Source organism: Entelurus aequoreus, linkage group LG26, assembly GCF_033978785.1.
Source record: "Entelurus aequoreus isolate RoL-2023_Sb linkage group LG26, RoL_Eaeq_v1.1, whole genome shotgun sequence".
Classification (NCBI taxonomy): domain Eukaryota; kingdom Metazoa; phylum Chordata; class Actinopteri; order Syngnathiformes; family Syngnathidae; genus Entelurus; species Entelurus aequoreus.
Window position 1 is genome coordinate 37,839,417 of NC_084756.1, and position 17,552 is coordinate 37,856,968.

At 33.9% G+C, this 17,552-nt stretch overlaps 1 long non-coding RNA gene across 4 annotated transcripts in view; it reads right to left on the reverse strand.

The window, feature by feature from the left end:
- Positions 1 to 17,552, reverse strand: part of LOC133643147 (uncharacterized) — a 69,814-nt gene that overhangs the window by 835 nt on the left and 51,427 nt on the right. For 3 of the 4 annotated variants that reach the window (XR_009824650.1, XR_009824649.1, XR_009824652.1), the window contains exon 3: positions 1,846 to 2,191. This is a non-coding gene — a long non-coding RNA (uncharacterized LOC133643147). The remainder of the gene's footprint in view (positions 1 to 1,845; positions 2,192 to 17,552) is intronic. The other variant, XR_009824651.1, reaches the window with a different exon arrangement.

Genomic DNA, 17,552 nt, shown 5'->3' on the forward strand with positions numbered 1-17,552 from the left:
TATTTACTTTACACACACACATTGTATTTACTTTACTCACACACATTGTATTTACTTTACACATACACACATTTTATCTACTACACTTACACACATTGTATTTACTTTACACATACGCATATTTTATCTACTACACTTACACACATTGTATTTACTTTACACACACATTGTATTTACTTTACACATACGCACATTTTATCTACTACACTTACACACATTGTATTTACTTTACACACACACACATTTTATTTACTGTTCACACACACATTTTATTTACTTTACACATACATTTTATTTACTACACGTACACACATTGTATTCACTTTACACACACACATTTTATTTACTACACATACACACATTGTATTTACTTTACACACACACATTGTATTTACTTTACACATACGCACATTTTATCTACTACACACACATTGTATTTACTTTACACACACACATTGTATTTACTTTACACATACGCACATTTTATCTACTACACTTACACACATTGTATTTACTTTACACACACACATTGTATTTACTTTACACATACGCACATTTTATCTACTACACTTACACACATTGTATTTACTTTACACACACACATTGTATTTACTTTACACACACACACACACATTGTATTTACTTTACACACACACATTGTATTTACTTTACACACACACATTGTATTTACTTTACACATACGCACATTTTATCTACTACACACACACACATTGTATTTACTTTACACACACACACACATTGTATTTACTTTACACATACGCACATTTTATCTACTACACTTACACACATTGTATTTACTTTACACACACACACACATTGTATTTACTTTACACACACACACACACATTGTATTTACTTTACACATACGCACATTTTATCTACTACACTTACACACATTGTATTTACTTTACACACACACACACATTGTATTTACTTTACACATACGCACATTTTATCTACTACACTTACACACATTGTATTTACTTTACACACACACACATTGTATTTACTTTACACACACACACATTGTATTTACTTTACACACACACATTGTATTTACTTTACACACACACATTTTATTTACTTTACACACATACATTTTATTTACTACACATACACACATTTTATTTACTGTACACATATTTACTCATCTATCTAGTATGAACGTTGCACAAATTATGCAGTTATCACTTTCCAGTTCTGTGATACGGTAATACTGTAATATTGCTATGCTGTGATACTGTGGTACTGTGATATTGCTATGCTGTGATATTGTAATACTGTTATATTGCTATACTGTGGTACTGTGATATTGCTATGCTGTGATACTGTGATATTGCTATGCTGTGATATTGCTACAGTATACTGTGGTACTGTAATATTGCTATGCTGTGATATTGCTATGCTGTGATATTGTTATATTGCTATGCTGTGATATTGTAATACTATTTGCTCATCTATCTATTTTGAAAGTTGGCCAAATGACACAGTTATCACGTTACAGTTCTGGGATCACATATTATGATACTGCCTTACTATTGCTAGTCGTTCTCTTTCAAAAGTTGGTCATATGATGCAGATATCACTTTATACTTCTGTGATACTGCTATACTGTAGTCATGTGATACTGTTTGCTCATCTCTCTATTTCGAAAGTGGGTCACATGATGCAGTTATCGCTTCATAGTTATGTGATACTGTAGTAAAGTGATACTGCGATACTGTATGCTCATCTTTCTATTATGAACGATGGTCAATGGTCACATTACAGTTCCGTCATACTGTGATACTGTGATACTGTCAAACGTGATGTAGGTGTGCTTACCACAGAGTGGAGGTGCTCCTCCAGGAAGATGTACCAGGACTTCTTCTCCGACATGACTCCATCACTGAAGTCTTCTTTACGTCGCCACACAATCTCATCAGGGATCAGATTTGGACCTTTGAAGGCGTCCCTCAGAAGGAACTTCTCCACTCCTCACAGAGACGATACGTGAGAGGACTACGATACCTTCCATTCATCTCATGACAAGTTCCATTCTGCCTACCCTTGGAGTCCTCATCTCAGGTGGCAGTAACAGGAAGTAAGCACTCAGTCTGTGATCATCTCAGGTGGCAGTGACAGGAAGTAAGCACTCAGTCTGTGGTCCAGGAAAGGCACTCTGAGCTCCCTACAACATAATCATATTACAGGTGTGTCATAATCAATCATATTACAGGTGTGTCATAATCAATCATATTATAGGTGTGTCCATCATATTACAGGTGTGTCATAATAAGTCCATCATATTACAGGTGTGTTATAATAAGTCCATCATATTACAGGTGTGTTATAATAAGTCCATCATATTACAGGTGTGTCATAATGTGTCCATCATAATACAGGTGTGTCATAATAAGTCCATCATATTACAGGTGTGTTATAATAAGTCCATCATATTACAGGTGTGTCATAATAAGTCCATCATATTACAGGTGTGTCATAATAAGTCAATCATATTACAGGTGTGTCCATCATAATACAGGTGTGTCATAATAAGTCCATCATATTACAGGTGTGTTATAATAAGTCCATCATATTACAGGTGTGTCATAATCAATCATATTATAGGTGTGTCCATCATATTACAGGTGTGTCATAATAAGTCCATCATATTACAGGTGTGTTATAATAAGTCCATCATATTACAGGTGTGTTATAATAAGTCCATCATATTACAGGTGTGTCATAATGTGTCCATCATAATACAGGTGTGTCATAATAAGTCCATCATATTACAGGTGTGTTATAATAAGTCCATCATATTACAGGTGTGTCATAATAAGTCCATCATATTACAGGTGTGTCATAATAAGTCAATCATATTACAGGTGTGTCCATCATAATACAGGTGTGTCATAATAAGTCCATCATATTACAGGTGTGTTATAATAAGTCCATCATATTACAGGTGTGTTATAATAAGTCCATCATATTACAGGTGTGTTATAATAAGTCCATCATATTACAGGTGTGTCATAATAAGTCCATCATATTACAGGTGTGTCATAATGTGTCCATCATAATACAGGTGTGTCATAATAAGTCCATCATATTACAGGTGTGTCATAATAAGTCCATCATATTACAGGTGTGTCATAATGTGTCCATCATAATACAGGTGTGTCATAATAAGTCCATCATATTACAGGTGTGTTATAATAAGTCCATCATATTACAGGTGTGTTATAATAAGTCCATCATATTACAGGTGTGTCATAATAAGTCAATCATATTACAGGTGTGTCCATCATAATACAGGTGTGTCATAATAAGTCCATCATATTACAGGTGTGTTATAATAAGTCCATCATATTACAGGTGTGTTATAATAAGTCCATCATATTACAGGTGTGTTATAATAAGTCCATCATATTACAGGTGTGTCCATCATAATACAGGTGTGTCATAATAAGTCCATCATATTACAGGTGTGTTATAATAAGTCCATCATATTACAGGTGTGTTATAATAAGTCCATCATATTACAGGTGTGTTATAATAAGTCCATCATATTACAGGTGTGTCCATCATAATACAGGTGTGTCATAATAAGTCCATCATATTACAGGTGTGTTATAATAAGTCCATCATATTACAGGTGTGTCATAATAAGTCCATCATATTACAGGTGTGTTATAATAAGTCCATCATATTACAGGTGTGTTATAATAAGTCCATCATATTACAGGTGTGTTATAATAAGTCCATCATATTACAGGTGTGTCATAATGTGTCCATCATAATACAGGTGTGTTATAATAAGTCCATCATATTACAGGTGTGTCATAATAAGTCCATCCTATTACAGGTGTGTCCATCATATTACAGGTGTGTCATAATAAGTCCATCCTATTACAGGTGTGTCCATCATAATACAGGTGTGTCATAATAAGTCCATCATATTACATGTGTGTTATAATAAGTCCATCATATTACAGGTGTGTTATAATAAGTCCATCATATTACAGGTGTGTCCATCATAATACAGGTGTGTCATAATAAGTCCATCCTATTACAGGTGTGTCCATCATATTACAGGTGTGTCATAATAAGTCCATCATATTACAGGTGTGTCATAATGTGTCCATCATAATACAGGTGTGTTATAATAAGTCCATCATATTACAGGTGTGTCCATCATAATACAGGTGTGTCATAATAAGTCCATCATATTACAGGTGTGTTATAATAAGTCCATCATATTACAGGTGTGTCATAATGTGTCCATCATAATACAGGTGTGTCATAATAAGTCCATCCTATTACAGGTGTGTTATAATAAGTCCATCATATTACAGGTGTGTTATAATAAGTCCATCATATTACAGGTGTGTCATAATAAGTCAATCATATTACAGGTGTGTCCATCATAATACAGGTGTGTCATAATAAGTCCATCATATTACAGGTGTGTTATAATAAGTCCATCATATTACAGGTGTGTCCATCATAATACAGGTGTGTCATAATAAGTCCATCATATTACAGGTGTGTTATAATAAGTCCATCATATTACAGGTGTGTTATAATAAGTCCATCATATTACAGGTGTGTTATAATAAGTCCATCATATTACAGGTGTGTCCATCATAATACAGGTGTGTCATAATAAGTCCATCATATTACAGGTGTGTTATAATAAGTCCATCATATTACAGGTGTGTCATAATAAGTCCATCATATTACAGGTGTGTTATAATAAGTCCATCATATTACAGGTGTGTCATAATAAGTCCATCATAATACAGGTGTGTTATAATAAGTCCATCATATTACAGGTGTGTTATAATAAGTCCATCATATTACAGGTGTGTTATAATAAGTCCATCATATTACAGGTGTGTCATAATGTGTCCATCATAATACAGGTGTGTTATAATAAGTCCATCATATTACAGGTGTGTCATAATAAGTCCATCCTATTACAGGTGTGTCCATCATATTACAGGTGTGTCATAATAAGTCCATCCTATTACAGGTGTGTCCATCATAATACAGGTGTGTCATAATAAGTCCATCATATTACATGTGTGTTATAATAAGTCCATCATATTACAGGTGTGTTATAATAAGTCCATCATATTACAGGTGTGTCCATCATAATACAGGTGTGTCATAATAAGTCCATCCTATTACAGGTGTGTCCATCATATTACAGGTGTCATAATAAGTCCATCATATTACAGGTGTGTCATAATGTGTCCATCATAATACAGGTGTGTTATAATAAGTCCATCATATTACAGGTGTGTCCATCATAATACAGGTGTGTCATAATAAGTCCATCATATTACAGGTGTGTTATAATAAGTCCATCATATTACAGGTGTGTCATAATGTGTCCATCATAATACAGGTGTGTCATAATAAGTCCATCCTATTACAGGTGTGTTATAATAAGTCCATCATATTACAGGTGTGTCATAATGTGTCCATCATAATACAGGTGTGTCATAATAAGTCCATCATAATACAGGTGTGTTATAATAAGTCCATCATATTACAGGTGTGTCATAAGGCAATCATATTATAGGTGTGTCCATCATATTACAGGTGTGTCATAATAAGTCCATCATATTACAGGTGTGTCATAAATCCATGATATTACAGGTGTGTCATAAATCCATGATATTACAGGTGTGTCCGAAGGCAATCATATTATAGGTGTGTCCATCATATTACAGGTGTGTCATAATAAGTCCATCATATTACAGGTGTGTCATAATAAGTCCATCATATTACAGGTGTGTTATAATAAGTCCATCATATTACAGGTGTGTCATAATGTGTCCATCATAATACAGGTGTGTTATAATAAGTCCATCATATTACAGGTGTGTCCATCATAATACAGGTGTGTCATAATAAGTCCATCCTATTACAGGTGTGTCCATCATATTACAGGTGTGTCATAATAAGTCCATCATATTACAGGTGTGTCATAATGTGTCCATCATAATACAGGTGTGTTATAATAAGTCCATCATATTACAGGTGTGTCATAATGTGTCCATCATAATACAGGTGTGTTATAATAAGTCCATCATATTACAGATGTGTCCATCATAATACAGGTGTGTCATAATAAGTCCATCATATTACAGGTGTGTTATAATAAGTCCATCCTATTACAGGTGTGTCCATCATATTACAGGTGTGTCATAATAAGTCCATCATATTACAGGTGTGTCATAATGTGTCCATCATAATACAGGTGTGTTATAATAAGTCCATCATATTACAGGTGTGTTATAATAAGTCCATCATATTACAGGTGTGTCCATCATAATACAGGTGTGTCATAATAAGTCCATCCTATTACAGGTGTGTCCATCATATTACAGGTGTGTCATAATAAGTCCATCATATTACAGGTGTGTCATAATAAGTCCATCCTATTACAGGTGTGTTATAATAAGTCCATCATATTACAGGTGTGTCATAATAAGTCCATCATAATACAGGTGTGTCATAATAAGTCCATCATATTACAGGTGTGTTATAATAAGTCCATCATATTACAGGTGTGTCATAATGTGTCCATCATAATACAGGTGTGTCATAATAAGTCCATCCTATTACAGGTGTGTTATAATAAGTCCATCATATTACAGGTGTGTCATAATGTGTCCATCATAATACAGGTGTGTCATAATAAGTCCATCATAATACAGGTGTGTTATAATAAGTCCATCATATTACAGGTGTGTCATAAGGCAATCATATTATAGGTGTGTCCATCATATTACAGGTGTGTCATAATAAGTCCATCATATTACAGGTGTGTCATAATAAGTCCATCATATTACAGGTGTGTTATAATAAGTCCATCATATTACAGGTGTGTCATAAATCCATGATATTACAGGTGTGTCCGAAGGCAATCATATTATAGGTGTGTCCATCATATTACAGGTGTGTCATAATAAGTACATCATATTACAGGTGTGTCATAATAAGTCCATCATATTACAGGTGTGTCATAATAAGTCCATCATATTACAGGTGTGTTATAATAAGTCCATCATATTACAGGTGTGTCATAATAAGTCCATCATAATACAGGTGTGTTATAATAAGTCCATCATATTACAGGTGTGTCCATCATAATACAGGTGTGTCATAATAAGTCCATCCTATTACAGGTGTGTCCATCATATTACAGGTGTGTTATAATAAGTCCATCATATTACAGGTGTGTCATAATGTGTCCATCATAATACAGGTGTGTCATAATAAGTCCATCATATTACAGGTGTGTTATAATAAGTCCATCATATTACAGGTGTGTTATAATAAGTCCATCATATTACAGGTGTGTTATAATAAGTCCATCATATTACAGGTGTGTCATAAGGCAATCATATTATAGGTGTGTCCATCATATTACAGGTGTGTCATAATAAGTCCATCATATTACAGGTGTGTCATAATAAGTCCATCATATTACAGGTGTGTTATAATAAGTCCATCATATTACAGGTGTGTCATAAATCCATGATATTACAGGTGTGTCCGAAGGCAATCATATTATAGGTGTGTCCATCATATTACAAGTGTGTCATAATAAGTACATCAGATTACAGGTGTGTCATAATAAGTCCATCATATTACAGGTGTGTCATAATAAGTCCATCATATTACAGGTGTGTTATAATAAGTCCATCATAATACAGGTGTGTCATAATAAGTCCATCATAATACAGGTGTGTCATAATAAGTCCATCATATTACAGGTGTGTCATAATAAGTCCATCATAATACAGGTGTGTTATAATAAGTCCATCATATTACAGGTGTGTCCATCATAATACAGGTGTGTCATAATAAGTCCATCCTATTACAGGTGTGTCCATCATATTACAGGTGTGTTATAATAAGTCCATCATATTACAGGTGTGTCATAATGTGTCCATCATAATACAGGTGTGTCATAATAAGTCCATCCTATTACAGGTGTGTTATAATAAGTCCATCATATTACAGGTGTGTCATAATGTGTCCATCATAATACAGGTGTGTCATAATAAGTCCATCATATTACAGGTGTGTTATAATAAGTCCATCATATTACAGGTGTGTTATAATAAGTCCATCATGTTACAGGTGTGTTATAATAAGTCCATCATATTACAGGTGTGTCATGTGTCCATCATAATACAGGTGTGTTATAATAAGTCCATCATATTACAGGTGTGTCATAATAAGTCCATCCTATTACAGGTGTGTCCATCATATTACAGGTGTGTCATAATAAGTCCATCATATTACAGGTGTGTCATAATGTGTCCATCATAATACAGGTGTGTTATAATAAGTCCATCATATTACAGGTGTGTCCATCATAATACAGGTGTGTCATAATAAGTCCATCCTATTACAGGTGTGTCCATCATAATACAGGTGTGTCATAATAAGTCCATCATATTACATGTGTGTTATAATAAGTCCATCATATTACAGGTGTGTTATAATAAGTCCATCATATTACAGGTGTGTCCATCATAATACAGGTGTGTCATAATAAGTCCATCCTATTACAGGTGTGTCCATCATATTACAGGTGTGTCATAATAAGTCCATCATATTACAGGTGTGTCATAATGTGTCCATCATAATACAGGTGTGTTATAATAAGTCCATCATATTACAGGTGTGTCCATCATAATACAGGTGTGTCATAATAAGTCCATCATATTACAGGTGTGTTATAATAAGTCCATCATATTACAGGTGTGTCATAATGTGTCCATCATAATACAGGTGTGTCATAATAAGTCCATCCTATTACAGGTGTGTTATAATAAGTCCATCATATTACAGGTGTGTCATAATGTGTCCATCATAATACAGGTGTGTCATAATAAGTCCATCATAATACAGGTGTGTTATAATAAGTCCATCATATTACAGGTGTGTCATAAGGCAATCATATTATAGGTGTGTCCATCATATTACAGGTGTGTCATAATAAGTCCATCATATTACAGGTGTGTCATAATAAGTCCATCATATTACAGGTGTGTCATAAATCCATGATATTACAGGTGTGTCATAAATCCATGATATTACAGGTGTGTCCGAAGGCAATCATATTATAGGTGTGTCCATCATATTACAGGTGTGTCATAATAAGTCCATCATATTACAGGTGTGTCATAATAAGTCCATCATATTACAGGTGTGTTATAATAAGTCCATCATATTACAGGTGTGTTATAATAAGTCCATCATATTACAGGTGTGTTATAATAAGTCCATCATATTACAGGTGTGTCATAATGTGTCCATCATAATACAGGTGTGTTATAATAAGTCCATCATATTACAGGTGTGTCCATCATAATACAGGTGTGTCATAATAAGTCCATCCTATTACAGGTGTGTCCATCATATTACAGGTGTGTCATAATAAGTCCATCATATTACAGGTGTGTCATAATGTGTCCATCATAATACAGGTGTGTTATAATAAGTCCATCATATTACAGGTGTGTCATAATGTGTCCATCATAATACAGGTGTGTTATAATAAGTCCATCATATTACAGGTGTGTCCATCATAATACAGGTGTGTCATAATAAGTCCATCATATTACAGGTGTGTTATAATAAGTCCATCCTATTACAGGTGTGTCCATCATATTACAGGTGTGTCATAATAAGTCCATCATATTACAGGTGTGTCATAATGTGTCCATCATAATACAGGTGTGTTATAATAAGTCCATCATATTACAGGTGTGTCCATCATAATACAGGTGTGTCATAATAAGTCCATCCTATTACAGGTGTGTCCATCATATTACAGGTGTGTCATAATAAGTCCATCATATTACAGGTGTGTCATAATAAGTCCATCCTATTACAGGTGTGTTATAATAAGTCCATCATATTACAGGTGTGTCATAATAAGTCCATCATAATACAGGTGTGTCATAATAAGTCCATCATATTACAGGTGTGTTATAATAAGTCCATCATATTACAGGTATGTCATAATGTGTCCATCATAATACAGGTGTGTCATAATAAGTCCATCCTATTACAGGTGTGTCCATCATATTACAGGTGTGTCGTAAATCCATCATATTACAGGTGTGTCATAAGGCAATCATATTATAGGTGTGTCCATCATAATACAGGTGTGTTATAATAATTCCATCATATTACAGGTGTGTTATAATAAGTCCATCATATTACAGGTGTGTCATAACGTGTCCATCATAATACAGGTGTGTCATAATAAGTCCATCCTATTACAGGTATGTCCATCATATTACAGGTGTGTCGTAAATCCATCATATTACAGGTGTGTCATAAGGCAATCATATTATAGGTGTGTCCATCATAATACAGGTGTGTTATAATAATTCCATCATATTACAGGTGTGTTATAATAAGTCCATCATATTACAGGTGTGTCATAACGTGTCCATCATAATACAGGTGTGTCATAATAAGTCCATCCTATTACAGGTGTGTCCATCATATTACAGGTGTGTCGTAAATCCATCATATTACAGGTGTGTCATAAGGCAATCATATTATAGGTGTGTCCATCATAATACAGGTGTGTTATAATAAGTCCATCATAATACAGGTGTGTTATAATAAGTCCATCATATTACAGGTGTGTCATAAGTCAATCATAATACAGGTGTGTCATAAGTCAATCATATTATAGGTGTGTCATAAGTCAATCATATTATAGGTGTGTCCATCATAATACAGGTGTGTTATAATAAGTCCATCATAATACAGGTGTGTTATAATAAGTCCATCATATTACAGGTGTGTCCATCATAATACAGGTGTGTTAATATGTCCATCATAATACAGGTGTGTTATAATAAGTCCATCATATTACAGGTGTGTCCATCATATTACAGGTGTGTCATAAGTCAATCATATTATAGGTGTGTCCATCATAATACAGGTGTGTTATAATAAGTCCATCATATTACAGGTGTGTTATAATAAGTCCATCATAATACAGGTGTGTTATAATAAGTCCATCATAATACAGGTGTGTTATAATAAGTCCAAAATATAACAGGTGTGTCCATCATATTACAGGTGTGTCATAAGTCAATCATATTATAGGTGTGTCCATCATAATACAGGTGTGTTATAATAAGTCCATCATATTACAGGTGTGTCATAAGTCAATCATATTATAGGTGTGTCCATCATAATACAGGTGTGTTATAATAAGTCCATCATATTACAGGTGTGTCATAAGTCAATCATATTATAGGTGTGTCCATCATAATACAGGTGTGTTATAATAAGTCCATCATATTACAGGTGTGTCATAATAAATAAGTCCATCATATTAGAGGTGTGTCATAATGTGTCCATCATAATACAGGTGTGTCGTAAATCCATCATAATATAGGTGTGTTATAATAAGTCCATCATATTACAGGTGTGTCATAATAAGTCCATCATATTACAGGTGTGTTATAATAAGTCCATCATATTACAGGTGTGTCATAATGTGTCCATCATAATACAGGTGTGTTATAATAAGTCCATCATATTACAGGTGTGTTATAATAAGTCCATCATAATACAGGTGTGTTATAATAAGTCCATCCTATTACAGGTGTGTCCATCATAATACAGGTGTGTCATAATAAGTCCATCATATTACAGGTGTGTTATAATAAGTCCATCCTATTACAGGTGTGTCCATCATATTACAGGTGTGTCATAATAAGTCCATCATATTACAGGTGTGTCATAATGTGTCCATCATAATACAGGTGTGTCATAATAAGTCCATCATAATACAGGTGTGTTATAATAAGTCCATCATAATACAGGTGTGTTATAATAAGTCCATCATATTACAGGTGTGTCCATCATATTACAGGTGTGTCATAAGTCAATCATATTATAGGTGTGTCCATCATAATACAGGTGTGTCATAAGTCAATCATATTATAGGTGTGTCCATCATAATACAGGTGTGTTATAATAAGTCCATCATAATACAGGTGTGTTATAATAAGTCCATCATAATACAGGTGTGTTATAATAAGTCCATCATAATACAGGTGTGTTATAATAAGTCCATCATATTACAGGTGTGTTATAATAAGTCCATCATATTACAGGTGTGTCATAATAACTCCATCATATTACAGGTGTGTTATAATAAGTCCATCATAATACAGGTGTGTTATAATAAGTCCATTATATTAGAGGTGTGTCATAATAAGTCAATCATATTACAGGTGTGTCCATCATAATACAGGTGTGTCATAAATCCATCATATTACAGGTGTGTCATAAGTCAATCATATTATAGGTGTGTCCATCATAATACAGGTGTGTTATAATAAGTCCATCATATTACAGGTGTGTCATAAGTCAATCATATTATAGGTGTGTCCATCATAATACAGGTGTGTCATAATAAGTCCATCATAATACAGGTGTGTTATAATAAGTCCATCATATTACAGGTGTGTCATAATAAGTCAATCATATTACAGGTGTGTCATGAATCCATCATATTACAGGTGTGTCATAAGTCAATCATATTATAGGTGTGTCCATCAAAATACAGGTGTGTTATAATAAGTCCATCATATTACAGGTGTGTCCATCATAATACAGGTGTGTCATAATAAGACCATCATATTACAGGTGTGTCATAATGTGTCCATCATATTACAGGTGTGTCCATCATAATACAGGTGTGTCGTAAATCCATCATATTACAGGTGTGTCATAAGTCAATCATATTATAGGTGTGTCCATCATATTACAGGTGTGTCATAATAAGTCCATCATAATACAGGTGTGTCATAATAAGTCCATCATAATACAGGTGTGTTATAATAAGTCCATCATAATACAGGTGTGTTATAATAAGTCCATCATATTACAGGTGTGTCATAAGTCAATCATATTATAGGTGTGTCCATCATAATACAGGTGTGTTATAATAAGTCCATCATATTACAGGTGTGTCCATCATAACACAGGTGTGTTATAATAAGTCCATCATATTACAGGTGTGTCATAATAAGTCCATCATATTACAGGTGTGTTATAATAAGTCCATCATATTACAGGTGTGTCATAAGTCCATCATATTACAGGTGTGTCATAATGTGTCCATCATAATACAGGTGTGTCGTAAGTCAATCATATTATAGGTGTGTCCATCATAATACAGGTGTGTTATAATAAGTCCATCATATTACAGGTGTGTCATAATAAGTCCATCATATTACAGGTGTGTCATAAGTCAATCATATTATAGGTGTGTCCATCATAATACAGGTGTGTTATAATAAGTCCATCATATTACAGGTGTGTCATAATGTGTCCATCATAATACAGGTGTGTTATAATAAGTCCATCATATTACAGGTGTGTCATAATAAGTCCATCATATTACAGGTGTGTCATAAGTCAATCATATTATAGGTGTGTCCATCATAATACAGGTGTGTTATAATAAGTCCATCATAATACAGGTGTGTTATAATAAGTCCATCATATTACAGGTGTGTCATAATGTGTCCATCATAATACAGGTGTGTCCATCATAATACAGGTGTGTTATAATAAGTCCATCATATTACAGGTGTGTCCATCATAATACAGGTGTGTTATAATAAGTCCATCATATTTTAGGTGTGTCATAATGTGTCCATCATAATACAGGTGTGTTATAATAAGTCCATCATATTACAGGTGTGTCCATCACAATACAGGTGTGTTATAAATAGTCCATCATAATACAGGTGTGTCGTAAATCCATCATATTACAGGTGTGTCATAATGTGTCCATCATATTACAGGTGTGTCCATCATAATACAGGTGTGTTATAATAAGTCCATCATATTACAGGTGTGTCATAATAAGTCCATCATAATACAGGTGTGTTATAATAAGTCCATCATATTACAGGTGTGTCATAATAAGTCCATCATAATACAGGTGTGTTATAATAAGTCCATCATATTACAGGTGTGTCCATCATATTACAGGTGTGTCATGAGTCCATCATATTACAGGTGTGTCATAAGTCAATCATATTACAGGTGTGTCCATCATATTACAGGTGTGTCATAATAAGTCCATCATATTACAGGTGTGTCGATCATATTACAGGTGTGTCGTAATAAGTCCATCATATTACAGGTGTGTCATAATAAGTCCATCATATTACAGGTGTGTCATAATAAGTCCATCATATTAAAGGTGTGTCATAATAAGTCCATCATATTACAGGTGTGTCATAATAAGTCCATCATATTACAGGTGTGTCATAATAAGTCCATCATAATACAGGTGTGTCATAATAAGTCCATCATATTACAGGTGTGTCATAATAAGTCCATCATAATACAGGTGTGTTATAATAAGTCCATCATATTACAGGTGTGTCATAATAAGTCCATCATGTTACAGGTGTGTTATAATAAGTCCATCATATTACAGGTGTGTCATAATAAGTCCAACATATTACAGGTGTGTCATAATAAGGCCATCATAATACAGGTGTGTCATAATAAGTCCATCATATTACAGGTGTGTCATAATAAGTCCATCATAATACAGGTGTGTCATAATAAGTCCAACATAATACAGGTGTGTCATAATAAGTCCATCATATTACAGGTGTGTCATAATAAGTCCATCATATTACAGGTGTGTCGTAATAAGTCCATCATATTACAGGTGTGTCATAATCAATCATATTACAGGTGTGTCATAATAAGTCCATCACATTACAGGTGTGTCATAATCAATCATATTACAGGTGTGTCATAATAAGTCCATCATATTACAGGTGTGTCATAATCAATCATATTACAGGTGTGTCATAATAAGTCCATCATATTACAGGTGTGTCATAATAAGTCCATCACATTACAGGTGTGTCATAATAAGTCCATCATATTACAGGTGTGTCATAATAAGTCCATCATATTACAGGTGTGTCATAATAAGTCCATCACATTACAGGTGTGTCATAATAAGTCCATCATATTACAGGTGTGTCATAATAAGTCCATCATATTACAGGTGTGTCATAATAAGTCCATCACATTACAGGTGTGTCATAATCAATCATATTACAGGTGTGTCATAATAAGTCCATCATATTACAGGTGTGTCATAATCAATCATATTACAGGTGTGTCATAATAAGACCATCACATTACAGGTGTGTCATAATCAATCATATTACAGGTGTGTCATAATAAGTCCATCATATTACAGGTGTGTCATAATCAATCATATTACAGGTGTGTCATAATAAGTCCATCATATTACAGGTGTGTCATAATAAGTCCATCACATTACAGGTGTGTCATAATCAATCATATTACAGGTGTGTCATAATAAGTCCATCATATTACAGGTGTGTCATAATAAGTCCATCACATTACAGGTGTGTCAAAATAAGTCCATCATATTACAGGTGTGTCATAATCAATCATATTACAGGTGTGTCATAATAAGACCATCACATTACAGGTGTGTCATAATCAATCATATTACAGGTGTGTCATAATAAGTCCATCACATTACAGGTGTGTCATAATCAATCATATTACAGGTGTGTCATAATAAGTCCATCATATTACAGGTGTGTCATAATAAGTCCATCATATTACAGGTGTGTCATAATCAATCATATTACAGGTGTGTCATAATAAGTCCATCATATTACAGGTGTGTCATAATCAATCATATTACAGGTGTGTCATAATAAGTCCATCACATTACAGGTGTGTCATAATCAATCATATTACAGGTGTGTCATAATAAGTCCATCACATTACAGGTGTGTCATAATCAATCATATTACAGGTGTGTCATAATAAGTCCATCATATTACAGGTGTGTCATAATAAGTTCATCACATTACAGGTGTGTCATAATAAGTTCATCACATTACAGGTGTGTCATAATCAATCATATTACATGTGTGTCATAATAAGTCCATCACATTACAGGTGTGTCATAATCAATCATATTACAGGTGTGTCATAATAAGTCCATCACATTACAGGTGTGTCATAATCAATCATATTACAGGTGTGTCATAATAAGTCCATCATATTACAGGTGTGTCATAATAAGTCCATCATATTACAGGTGTGTCATAATCAATCATATTACAGGTGTGTCATAATAAGTCCATCATATTACAGGTGTGTCATAATAAGTCCATCATATTACAGATGTGTCATAATAAGTCCATCATATTACAGATGTGTCATAATAAGTCCATCATATTACAGGTGTGTCATAATAAGTCCATGATATTACAGATGTGTCATAATAAGTCTATCATATTACAGGTGTTGAGACATCTCCTACAACTACAGCACCAAAATTGTGCTGCTGAAGCAAGTCCGTTTTTTGGAATTTTTACGACAGGGTCCCCCCTTACGACATTTTAGCAAAAAATGTTTTCCGTAAAAAATGCATTTTCTTACATTGACGGGTTTAGTCTGGACTCCTGATGACGTTTTGAGACATCTCCTACAACTACAGCACCAGAATTGTGCTGCTGAAGCAAGTCCGTTTTTTGGAATTTTTACGACATTTTAGCAAAAAATGTTTTTCGTAAAAATGCATTTTCTTACATTTACGGGTTTAGTCGGAACTCCTGATGACGTTTTGAGACATCTCCTACAACTACAGCACCAGAATTGTGCTGCTGAAGCAAGTCCGTTTTTTGGAATTTTTACGACAGGGTCCCCCCTTACGACATTTTGAAAAAAATGTTTTTTGTAAAAAATGCATTTTCTTACATTTTCTTACATTTACGGGTTTAGTCGGGACTCCTGATGACGTTTTGAGACATCTCCTACAACTACAGCACCAGAATTGTGCTGCTGAAGCAAGTCCGTTTTTTGGCATTTTTACGACATTTTAGCAAAAAATGTTTTTCGTAAAATATGCATTTTCTTACATTTTCTTACATTTACGGGTTTAGTCGGGACTCCTGATGACGTTTTGAGACATCTCCTACAACTACAGCACCAGAATTGTGCTGCTGAAGCAAGTCCGTTTTTTGGCATTTTTACGACAGGGTCCCCCCTTACGACATATTAGCAAAAAATGTTTTTCTTAAAAAATGCATTTTCTTACATTTTCTTACATTTACGGGTTTAGTCGGGACTCCTGATGACGTTTTGAGACATCTCCTACAACTACAGCACCAGAATTGTGCTGCTGAAGCAAGTCCGTTTTTTGGAATTTTTACGACAGGGTCCCCCCTTACGACATTTTGAAAAAAATGTTTTTTGTAAAAAATGCATTTTCTTACATTTTCTTACATTTACGGGTTTAGTCGGGACTCCTGATGACGTTTTGAGACATCTCCTACAACTACAGCACCAGAATTGTGCTGCTGAAGCAAGTCCGTTTTTTGGCATTTTTACGACATTTTAGCAAAAAATGTTTTTCGTAAAATATGCATTTTCTTACATTTTCTTAC